Source organism: Panthera pardus, unplaced genomic scaffold (assembly GCF_024362965.1).
Source record: "Panthera pardus isolate Hobbes unplaced genomic scaffold, ASM2436296v1 HiC_scaffold_16, whole genome shotgun sequence".
Lineage (NCBI taxonomy): Eukaryota > Metazoa > Chordata > Mammalia > Carnivora > Felidae > Panthera > Panthera pardus.
The window spans coordinates 3,897,734-3,908,793 of record NW_026526721.1 but is presented as its reverse complement, the minus strand read 5'-3'; the positions used below and the strand labels follow the sequence as shown (position 1 = coordinate 3,908,793).

General features: G+C 54.3%; 1 long non-coding RNA gene across 1 annotated transcript; it reads right to left on the bottom strand.

The window, feature by feature from the left end:
- Positions 1 to 5,873: 5,873 nt before the first annotated feature.
- Positions 5,874 to 7,173, bottom strand: LOC109256972 (uncharacterized). The gene is made up of 2 exons (XR_002075857.2): positions 6,944 to 7,173; positions 5,874 to 6,470 (listed from the first exon to the last, which is right to left on the bottom strand). It is a non-coding gene; the product is annotated as an uncharacterized LOC109256972 (long non-coding RNA).
- Between the last annotated feature and the right edge of the window lie 3,887 nt (positions 7,174 to 11,060).

Genomic DNA, 11,060 nt, shown 5'->3' with positions numbered 1-11,060 from the left:
ATAGAGATGTCTGACGCCCGTGGTCTGGAACGGGCGTATGATGGCTTCGTCCGGTCCTCCTCGCCCGCCCTTCCTTACATGTCTCTTGCGTTAGAAGACTCTAAAGGAGTCATTAACTCCTCATCCCTCACGAGGAGGATGTACATGATTTGCCTTCTGAGGCATGTGTGAAATGGGGCTGCAGGTCCCAGAAGGATAGAAGGAGGAAAAGGAGACAAAAGATTGTTATGGAGTCCTCAGTTTCCCTATCTCGGATAGGTAGAACTCCGGATGGAGGGCAGGGTCCTATTTGGAAGGAGGGAAGGAAAGATCGACTGACCCGTCAGCTAGGAAGGCAGGATAGGGGACTGTGACATCCGGAGGCAGGAAGCCACAGAGGGGAAACTGAGACTCAGAAGGCAGAGTGAGGAGCTCTGTGCACAGAAGGTGGAGAACAGCAGGTTCCACCCAGGAAGGGGAGGAGAGGGGTGCTTGGGGAGCTGCGTGGGGAGGACCAGGCCAAGAAGACCTTGCTTCCTTGGGGACCCCCGGGGGGTCCCAATCTGTCACCACTGTACCCAGGGGCTGGCGGCACACGGCAGATTCTCAGCCAAGGCGTCTTGAACAGATGCAGGGAAGCCGGAGCAGGAATATGACACGAGCAGACCCGATCAGCGTGTGAAGCTCGGACCAGCTGGGCGGCGAGCGGGTGCCCGTCGTTAGAGGGGGACTCTGTGACTGGTTCTCCTCATGCCGGAGTTCTGCTCCCAAGCAGGGTGATCGTAGGACGCCTGGTGGAGAGAAGGCGTGTGGCGATTGGGCTCAGTGTCTGGGTCTCTGGGTGAGCAATCGTGGTAGGGGGCTTGGTGCAGACGCTGGGGGCTATCGGCTGTGGAGCCCAGGGAACGTACCCCAGCTTTGGGGGGTTGGACGGTACTGGGCTTCGAACCAGGCGGCTGGCCCCTCCTGGGTGTGCGAGTCCAGATACGTGGTCGGAGCTGCTGCTGGGATGGCCCGGGGCACCTGCAGCCTCCCCTGGGGCCTTCGTTAACTGGGGCACCATCGTGAGGACGCAGAAAGCTTGTATCGTGGGGTCTAATTCCAGCCTTCGGGAAAAGTGCACAGAATAGCATAGAGAAATTCCTGCACCCTTAGAGTGAGTCAACAGTTGTTAGAACTTTGTCCTATTTGCTTGACATCTTTTCTCTCTGGCATAATCTCTCCATACATAATCTCTACGTATATTTTTTCATATATGTTTCATCTTTGTATGTGTCTTAGAGATATGGAATAACCTTTGGCTCTTTACATGTCTGTTCATATATATATAGTGTAATCTATACACTATATACAGTATATCTATGCATATCCGGTATGTCTTTTCTTAGATGTTATATAATCTGTCTCTATATATTTCTCTCTATATTATACATATACAGTATAATCTCTATGCATATACCCATATATATATATATATATATATAGAGAGAGAGAGAGAGAGAGAGAGAGAGAGAGAGAGAGGGAAAGAGAGGGAATAATATATGTGTTTATCTTTCCACATGCATAATATGACCTCTGTGCTATGGTCTGAATGTTTCTGTCCTCCCCAGATTCCTATGTTGAAACCTGATGTCCCGTGTGATGGCGTCTGGAGGTGGGGCTGTTGGGAGGTGAGTAGGTCAGAAGGGTGGAGCCCCCCTGAGTGGGATTAGTGCCCAAATGAAAGGGATCTCACAGAGCTCTGTCGCCCTCTGTGGGGACACAGTAAGAGGGTGTCCCTGCTGCCTGTGGACCAGGAAGCAGGTTCTCACCAGACGGCCAACCTGCCAGCACCTTAATCTGGTCTCCCAGCCTCCAAAACAGTGGGAGATACATTTGTATTTTTTTTTTTTTTTTAACGTTTATTTATTTGGAGAGGAAGAGAGAGAAGCCCAAGCAGGCTCCGGGCTGTCAGTTCAGAGCCCGAAGTGGGGCCCGAGCCCATGACCATGAGATCGTGATCTGAGCCAAAATCCGGAGTTGGACGCTCAACGGACTGAGCCACCCAGGCACCCCTACATTTCTATTGTTTGAAGCCAGTCTGTGGTACTCTGTTATGTCAGCCTGAATGGACCAAGACACTCTGTCTCTATATATGTATATATCTGTCTCTGTCTCTCTCTATCTCTATGTGTGTGTATATATATATATATATATATATATATATATATATACACACATATGTGTATGTCTCTGTATATCTGTATATATGTATGTATATGTATATATCTGTCCCCGTCTCTGTATATCTCTCTCTCTGTGTGTATATGTATACATATGTCTCTGTCTCTGTATATCTCCATATATGTGTGTATATGTATATCTCTGTCTCTGTATATCTCTTTGTGTGTATATGTATATACATATATACATATGTATATATGTCTCTGTATATCTCTATGTGTATATATGTATATATATGTCTCTATATGTCTCTATATATGTATATTTATGTCTCTGTCTATCTCTCTATATGTATGTGTCTGTATATATATATATATATATATATATATCTGTATGTCTCTCTCTATATGTATATATATGTGTCTCTATCTCTGTGTATCTCTATATATATGTTATATATGTCTCTGTCTGCATATCTCTCTATATGTACGTATATGTATATATGTCTCTGTCTCTGTATATCTCTATGTATGTATATGTATATATATATATATGTCTCTATCTCTGTGTATCTCTCTCTATATGTTTATGTTATATATGTTTCTGTATATCTCTCTATATGTATGTATATGTACATATGTCTCTGTCTCTGTATATCACTGTATATGTGTGTATATGTATGTTTCTGTCTCTATATACGTCTTCACATATATATGTAATATGTCTGTCTAGTATCTGTTTTCATTCCCTTACATCACCATCGTACATTCATGAAAATTGGGAGACTTTACTGCAACCTAGTCTCTAATCCTCTGTCCATATTCAAATTTAACGCCCCTTTTTAAAGCTAAATGTGGTTAATATTTAGCATGACTCCCTGACACAGTTGAGTTACCACTTCAACCATCGATGAACTTGCTCAAATAAAAATGGTGGTGGGTAGTCACATGACCAGGAGGACATGAAGGGGCCAGGTTCTCCGTGGCCCTTCCCCCCGTGCATCAGTGCAGCTGGATGTTTGGTCTCTGGTCACTGCCCTCGGGAGTATCCTTCTCGGGACAAATACGGGAGGCTCTTTGCATGTGTCTCCCCCATTGAAAAGATCTGGAAGGTTTGAAAAGCTTGGAAGTAATTACTTGTCCAGAGATTACTTCCTTTGGGGAACAGAAGGACGCTTTTGGGGGGAAGATGTAGCCACTGTAAAAATAAAATACAGTAAAAATAAATGTAAAAATACAGTCCTGCAAGTGAGCAGAACTTTCTTGTAGTTTATAAAAGAATGCCCTTTATGGTTACCGTGTTTTCCAGTCCAGGATCCTTTCCAGGAACGTGGCATTCACTTGTCATGACCACAATGATATAGAGGGGGCATTCTTTTAACTTTTCGGTGGAGCATAAAACTAGAACCAGCCGCTGGCATGAACATCTACAGACTTGGAGTCCCCGGCTCCTTTCCCTCAGTCAGCAAACCAAACCCCAAACCACCTGACCTGGGCCAACGGCACATGGCTGGCTGGGAGCAGGGCTGCGAGGGGCTGTTTCCAGGTCTGCAGTGACCAAGCGCTGCCACCCCTGACCCCAGCCTGCCCGGAGTCTGGTATTCCATAGCGCCCGGTTCTCTGCTCCTGAATCTGCTTTCAGACTCTGCTCGTGTGGTAAAAGGCAGAGTTCTGGCCATGCTCTTTGACTGTGAGTTTAATTATAAAATTTGCCCTAGCTGTGAAGGAAGGAAAGCCTCCCAGCTAAATTAAAGTCAGGTTTCGACTGGGTCAGCCTGTCTACCCACAACTGAATAGTAATTCTTTGTCCAGAGTGATTCCGGTCACCCCAACCTCAGAGCCCTTTGTGGGGCTTCATCTCTGCAGACCAGTGCCCGTGAGCCGATGATGGCCCGGCTACTCTGGGCCCTGAGCCAGGGCGGGATTTAGACCAGAGCCTCCTGCTTGACCTCAGGCTAAGAGCTCCCGTGTTGTGGTCCTCTGGCTCAGGATCACGTGCAAGATGGAGACGTGTTTTTAGCCTGCCTTTTATCTGAGAAAAAAAAATTTTTTTTAGGGGCGCCCGGGTGACTCCGTCGGTTGAACATCCGACTTCGGCTCAGGTCATCATCTCACGGTCTGTGAGTTCGAGCCCCGCATCGGGCTCTGTGCTGACGGCTCGGAGCCTGGAGCCCGCTTCGGATTCTGTGTCTCCCTCTCTCTCTCTGCCCCTCCCCGGCTCGCGCTCTGTCTCTCTCTCTCAAAAATAAATAAACATTAAAAAAATTGAAAAAGAAACCCTTTTAAAATGCTTATTACACTTTTTACCTCCCAGTAAAATGCCCCAGGTGCTTTGTAGGTAACTAGGAGACACTAGCAAATTAAGTAAGCCTGGCTTGGGTCACCCACTCGATTTTTCGACGGGCGGCCTTACAGGTGGTCCCACCTTCCTAAGTGTGCTTTGAGAGTGGTAATGAAAACAAACATTCCCGCAAGACAAGAAGGACAAGAAGGCGAAGCTCACCGTGGGGAAGAAGTCAGCTGAGGTGACCCGGCTGGTGAGGGGACCGGAGCCAGGCTGTTTCGGAGGCCGCCTCGGAGGTCGCCATCCCAGAGGTCATCACCTCAGAGGCCAGCATGGTAGGACGTGGGGAAAACCTCTAGCCGGCATCCCTAGTTCTAATTTTCGACTTTCTCTCACATAAATCTGTGCTTCTTCCCCGTGACAGACTTTCAGACTCCTGGCATCAGCCACCACGCCTGCTTCTGTCCTCCCTGGGGGAGCCCTTCCCAAACGCGGGCTCCAGGCCTGCCCTGCCCACCCCTCCCGAGCACGTCCACATCCCACCGGCTTTTACCCGTTTGTATCGCTGTCAGCTAATGAGCGGTGGGTCCGCAGGGAGGATCCGAACTCTAGCTGGTGCCAGCCAGAGTGCAGTGGGCATGCAGGGTGGAGGGGGGACCGTGTGGCAGGCAGCAGAAGGTGGCCAGGGGTGCTGGTGTCGGGGGTGGGGGTGGGGGAGCGAGTGGTGAGGGGCAGTGGGGGTTGTGCGTCCGGGCAGGCAGGAGCACGCTGGGGAGTTTGGGATCAGGGGAGAGGACCCCCAAGAAAGGTCGAGTGAAACCTTAGTTCCTGCCTCACAGCCCTGCCTGGGCATCCCGGCACCACCCTGGGTGGCCCACAGGCACAGGTGAAACCACCCAGAATACCACCGGACAGGAAGTCCCATCACTCGGACTTCCTTCCTTCCTTCCTTTCTTTTTTAATGTTTATTTATTTTTGAGAGAGAGAGAGAGGCAGAGAGAAGAGGACAGAGGATCCAAAGCAGGCTCAGTGCTGACAACAGAGAGCTCCATGGGGGGCTCGAACTCATGAACCACGAGATCATGACCTGAGCTGAAGTCACATGCTTAACCGACTGAGCCCCCCAGGTGCGCCCCCGTCACTCGGGAATTTCTGTGTGTGGGGAACCGAGGGTCGAGAGGCCAGATGCAGCCCTGCAAAGGCCTTGCCCCTCCTCGCCTCTCCCTTGTCTCTAGGGTTCCCTGCGGGGGGGGGGGCGGGGAGGGGCAGGTGGTGGGAGGTCTCCTTCCGGTTCCGCCCGCCGACCTTCTCCGCCAAGCTCCACATGAGGCTATGACACGTCTGCAGCCTCCAGGCCAGAGCTGGGCCCACTGAGGCCCTTCCTCCCTCCTTCCCTTCCTTCTTCCCCTCCATCCGTGCAAGAGACGGCATTTCCAAGAGGATCAATCGAGGGATCCAAAGGCCATTTTATTGCTACTCTATAAACACTGAGAGAAGGAGGATTTCAAATTATTGTGCATCTCTGGGTCTCAGCTCTGGAAGGAAGGGCGGGAGGCTGTGGCCAAATCCCCCGGTTGCCGGGTGGACCGGCAGGCCCCGTGTGGTGGTGTCGCTGTGGCACGGCGGGGCCTCGCCTGGGATGGCCCTACCCCCCAGGCCACACCGCCCTTCTCTGACCGAGGCGTGCAGCGCAAGGCCAGAGGGACAGGCGCCACCTTGCCCCAGCCTCTGCTCCATTGTCAGCGTCCATCCTTCTCAGTTCGGAAACCTTGGGGGCAAATCACTGAAACCATCTGTACTGGTTGTTTCTCACACCCAGAGGCACGATCTTTCCGGAACCAACAGATCTCGGCAGGAGAGGGATTCCCAGTGTTGTGGTTTGCCCACAGGCGTGCACTTAACCAAGTGTCTACGCGAAGACGTCTCCAGACCCAGAGTAAGCAGACCCGGGCAAGGATCCTGCCTGAGCCCCGTGCGATCCTTTCCTTTCCATTTGTTGCAGCGTCCTGTGGCTGTTGCAGGAAATCACCATAAAATCTGTCGGCCTGAAACAACAGAAATGTATGGTCTCGTGGTTCCAGAGGCCAGAAGTCTGAAATCCAGGATCGGGCAGGGCTGTCTCTCTCTGAGGTCCTGGTGTGTGTGTGTGTGTGTGTGTGTGTGTGTGTGTGTGTGTGTGTGTCTCCTGCCCCTGCCCCTTCCTGCTGCTGGTGTCGGGGGCTGGCACTGGTGGTCTTTGGCTCGTAGACACATCTGTTCAATCTCTGTGTGTTGGTGGGGGGTGTGGCATTGGATTCAGGGCTCGTCCTGATCCACGAGGGTCTCATTCTGGAGCCTTAACCTTAATCACATCTGCAAAGACCCTCTTTCCAGAAAGTCACATTCTGCGCTTCTGAGTGGACCTGTATTTGGTGGGGGTGGGGGGATACTAGTCAACCCTCTGCATCTGCTATCCTGGGTTATCCCTTCCTTGTCAGGGCAGCCCCGACCTGTGCAAACCCTCTGCCGAGACACTTACACGAGGCCCACGCTGCGTGTAGCGTTTCTCCGCGACTCATGCCTCAGAGGTGCTGGAAACACAGTGCTATCTTTTTCCTTCTGGGATGGAAAAATGTCGGCCACGGCCCGCCCCCACCCCCGCCAAGGGAGGCATTCCAAGCCGGTCTTTCCGTTTGGACTTTCTCATCGGTCTATCTTTTATTTATACAAGCCCCAAACCACGGAACGCTGCTTGGTAAACACTCAGTTATTTGCTCTGCCAATGCTGGGCTTGCAACCCCAGGCCCTCCCTTCCCCCCGAAAAGCCTCAGCAAAGTCATGGAGCGCCAGTGGACTTGCTTCGTGCATGTTTGAGGTTTGCCGAGAGACCGTTTCTCCCAACCCCGCTTCCAAAAACCCCGTAGCCTTCGGAAAATAGAAGAGGGCTTGGTCATCAGGAAGGAAGTACCCGGTTTTAAGAAGCCGTCACCAAACCTTCAGGGTGACTGTGGCCACCTTACTCTCCTGCCCGTTGGAAGGCATCCCCCCGCCTCGGGCCTGAGTCTCCAGTGGAAGGTTCCACACTGTTATGATGTTGTTGCTGTTGGTTTAAATGCCCGCCCGCGGCTTTCCAGCGGATAGTCTTGCTTGCCAGAAAGAACCGCCTTGCGGGGCCGGCCCTGAGTCAGGTTCTCCCCAGGATGGCCCGTCCGCTCGCTTGGAAAACCAGAGCGGCCAGGATGATGAAGTCTGGGGTGCAGACTTCACCCTGTCCTGGGGTGCGGCACTCCGTCTGTCCTTGGTCAGTGATTGTACAGTGGTAGAAAGACGCGCAAGGTAGCGTGGAGGGAGCGGCCGCCCCTGGAAGAACCTGAGATACCTAACAATATTAGATTTCAGTAGATTTCTAAGACCGGTGCACCTCTGAGCATCAGTCTCTCTCACCTGGGAGTGACTTCCCCTTACTCTTGGATTCCCTCGCCAGGAAGCAGGTGCGGAAAACTGCCGAGAAAGGAACTTTCCACTCTGTGATCTCCCAGGATGAGGCGAGGGCGAAGGGGCCTGAGCCCTAACCACCAGAGCAAAGCATTTTCCTGATGGCCCGCATGCCAGAGCGGTTGTGTTTGTCCCGGGAAGCATAGGCTGTCTGTGTATCTAGCCTAAGTTGCTCCTGGAACATAGGGTAGGGAAGGCCACCTCCCTTTTGGTGACCCCCCTAATGTGCCTGACGGCTGACCCAAGGCCATTCAGCCGACAAGCGTTTATTGAGTACCTACTATATGCTAGACAAGGGTCTGGGTACCAGGAAGAGGCAGCCCTGGCCACGATCCCTCCCATGGTGGTCCCCACCGTCTATCAGGGTAGATATCTTTAAAGAATACTCACGCGGGGCGCCTGGGTGGCTCCGTCGGTTAAGCATCCGACTTCGGCTCAGGTCGTGATCTCGCGGTTTCAGGGGTTCGAGCCCCGCGTCGGGCTCTGTGCTGACAGCTCAGAGCCTGGAGCCTGCTTTGGATTTTGTGTCTCCCTCTCGCTCTGCCCCTCCCCACTCACACTCTGTCTCTCTTTCTCAAAAATAAATATTTATTAAAAAGTTAAAAAAAAAAGACCCCCCCACCCCATATAAAGTATAAAGGGGCCAACAACCCAGGGGGAGGAGGGATGGGGCCGGGATGGGGGCGGGAAAGCGCAGACAAACTCAGTATTTGAGCTGGGGCCAGTTGGACCAGTATTTTATTTGTCTCCTCGTTGGCCCACCCCTGACCCGATGGCCCCGCTGTCCTCGCTGTCCTCACAAGCGTTAGCCCCCCAGGCCCGGCCCCGTTGTGAATCCTGACCTTGGCCTCCCACCTCAGGCCGGCTTGGACCCCAGACCTGGGGCCTGGCGCTCGGCTCTATGCCTGTTACTGTTCAGGTTGTGACGATCTGCTCGGGGGTCCCCCACCCCCACCCCACGACAGCCCTGGCCGTTTCCCTTCTAGGGGCAGCAGTGTCTGGGCCCGGGGCCAGCCCTGCCACTCCTGGAGGACCTCCCTGAGGCGGCCACCTGAGCCCCGGCCCTGGTTCCCTGTCTGTGTCGTCTGGGTGCTCACGACTGACCCTGTCCTGGCGGCCGCACTGTCACCGGTTGCCTCCACCCTGACCAGCTGCTGCCCGGCCCCCTGGCCCTGCCCGGGATGAGAGTTCCCTGCCTGTACCCCTCGTGGGGACCGGCCAGCTCCCCTCTGGGTCCAGCACGGCTAGGCCCTTGCTGCCTGCCGCTCTGTCCCCAGGTGACCTGGGGGAAGGAGTCCGTTTTGCCCGCGGGTCCCCCCCCCCCCACAGACAGTGACTGGAGCTGACATTGCACAGCCCTTTCCATGTCCAAGGTCACCTCACGGTCACTCGCGTACTTAGCCTTCTTAAGGAGGGAGGGGGGACGCCGGCCTCGGTGACGCAGCGATGAGGGGTGGCCTGCTGTCTGTTTGCAGACGAGGACGCAGCCCAAGGGCCTCCCAAAGCTGCCAGCACGTGAGTGCAGGGTTAGGGTCGGATCTGGATCGGGAGCTGGGCCCCCCTTGCCGTGTACCCCGCTGCCCGGGGCTGAAGCCGCCCGCTGCTGAGCCATGACCTCAGACGCAGAGGCTGGAGGTGCGTGGGATTGTGGCCCTGGTGGGGCGCAGGGGTGGGGGTGGCGAGAGCCCCACCTCCTCTGGCAGGTTCACCCAGAGCTGGCCTTTTTTTCACGACAGCGCTCCAGATAAGGCATTCCAGGGCTTAACAGGCCTCGTTATCTGACCCAAATACCTCCTGAAATTAAAGACTACCTCTTCTGACCCGGCCCTGAGGGACACGGAGGCCCCGTCTCATGCCCCTGAGGGGTCAGCACCTTGCGCACAGGTGCAGGGGGTGATGCCTACTCCAGGAGAGGCGTGGGCCTCCGATGCCACGCTACCCCGGGTGACGGCTGGAAGGACGGGGACTCCGGGAGGCCCCGCCCCCTCTGAGCCTCAGGGACCGTCCCCCCCACAGGTTCCTTACAGGAACCGAGGTCCTGGCCCACAGCCTTCGCGGGCCGTGTCCGCTCCCCGCAGGTCTCGGCGTTCATCCGTGGCGACATACCTACCGTGGCAAATGACTGCTTGGGAACCTGTTCAATGTCCGCCTTGGGCATCACACTTTCTGCCGGATCACTCCCGCCAGGCAAGCACCACAAACCAGGGCAAATGTGTTCTTTCCCAGCCTGGAGGCCGGAAGCCCCGAACCCAGGTGTCGCAGGGCCGCGATCGCTTCTGTGGGGCTAGGCTCTTCTCACTGCCATCCCCGCCTCTGTTGTCACACGGCCTTTCCCTCTACAAGGACACAGTCCAGTTGGACTTAGGTCCACCCTAAGCCAGCATAACCTCCTCTTAGCTCAGTTGCATCTGCAAAGGCCCCATTTCACAGGTACCCGGGTAGGCTTGACCATTGCTTCCTGGGGGACGCGGCGTAACCCACAACAGACCGGGAGGCTTTCTGGGTCTGGGTCCTGAGCTCCCGGGGTGTCCCAGAAGGGCGTGGGGACGGCTGGGGCGTGAATGCGTGAACAGGTGAGGAGCTGACTCTGCAAACAGGTTGTCGGTGAAAAGACCCACCATCCAGGACACCCAGTGATGCGTGCTGCCGATTTGCCTCTCGTGTCCTCTCCTCTCTTGTAGCTTTGATTGTTCTCAACCGCGAACTCTCTGTATCGACAGCACCCCCTCCCCCATTCTCACTTCCTGTTTCCGGCCTCTGGCTGAGCAGTGTCAGAAGCTGAAGCCGGCAGGGCTGGACGTGTCCGAGAGAGAAGGCATGCGTCTGCCCACGTAAGAAACAGTGACCTCGCCCCGGCCCCACAGCAGCTTCCGGTGTCCCCTGGGGCTGCCGGGGAACCAGGCCCCGAGCTGCTCACAGGGACAGGGGAGTGAGATGGACCCATGGAGGCTGGCAGAGTGTGCTCATGGTGCCTCTGAGGCTGGCTTTGGCGTTGACCTCGGGCACTTTCTCCTCCAGCCCAGAGGCTCTGAGCGCATCTCTGGCCACTTCTCACAGAACCAGCAAGACCGATGGCATTTGAGGGGCACAGACATCCAGACCTCAACGTACACGAAAGGTTTTTCGGGACCGATTGTGCACAGAAAGAAATGCTGTCACAC